We start from the raw sequence: 1,000 nt of genomic DNA, 5'->3' as shown, positions 1-1,000 counted from the left end.
ATATATATATATATATATATATATATATATATATATATGCTGCTTAAACTTTTAAATTGTTGCTTTGACTCTAGATTTGAACACATTTAAATTGGCCTCTTGCCACTATCATTTCCATTTCAAGAGAGGCAGAAAAAAGTAACAGAAAAGTGTTTGTCCCTGTTTACTAAAGCTTTTTAAGAGACCTGACTTAAAGAATGAATGTTACAAGAACAATTCTTGGGCTTTTTAAAATCTATATTTGCATAATACTTATACTGACCTGTGATCCCAGAGGTCACTACTTTAGAGATTTTCTAAAAACAAAAAAGAACATTTCCTTCCTAAATGTGAGCCTAAAGCTCCACCTTACACTGCAGCCCTTTAACAGGAAAAGGTCTGGCAGAGTTACTACAGCTTAGTTACAGCTCGGTGATCTCAGAGCAGACGCTGACCTCAAAGGCAAATTAAAAGGGAGTGCAGTACAGAAAGTAATAATAATAAAGTTGAGTGAATTAGTGAAAAGGCTATGCACTACGAAAAACATTCAAGGAGGTGATTAAACTCATTTCTGTGGTAGATGTTCCAGTACAAAAAAAGTCTGCTACAGATATTTGCATTTATTGCATCAGGATTAAGAGAACTCTCCAGGCTATTAAAATTCTGCTCATTCCTGTCAGTCTAATCTCATGTAGACCTCTTATAACCAGTGAAAATCCAAAGACCCCCATTCAGTCCCTGGAAGTTAGCCACAGCTTGGCCTTCATGACAGCAGAATAAATTCTGATATCTTGAGAGGAGAAATGTACCAATGGTGACTTGCCAACAACCATTTGTCTTCCTAAAACAGTTTATTGAAAGGTAGATAAACAAAGAAATTATTTTCATCAACTCTTTGAAATAAACGTCCATACCACTTTCTTCTACAATAAAAATATTCCTTGATAAATGTCGACATTGCTGAATATAGACACATTTACATTATATCCTAAATTGGCATTCGCATCTATATTTGTCTCTT

This window comes from Cyprinodon variegatus, unplaced genomic scaffold, assembly GCF_000732505.1.
Source record: "Cyprinodon variegatus isolate N-32 unplaced genomic scaffold, C_variegatus-1.0 Scaffold454, whole genome shotgun sequence".
Taxonomy (NCBI): domain Eukaryota; kingdom Metazoa; phylum Chordata; class Actinopteri; order Cyprinodontiformes; family Cyprinodontidae; genus Cyprinodon; species Cyprinodon variegatus.
Note: the sequence above shows the minus strand (reverse complement) of the source record.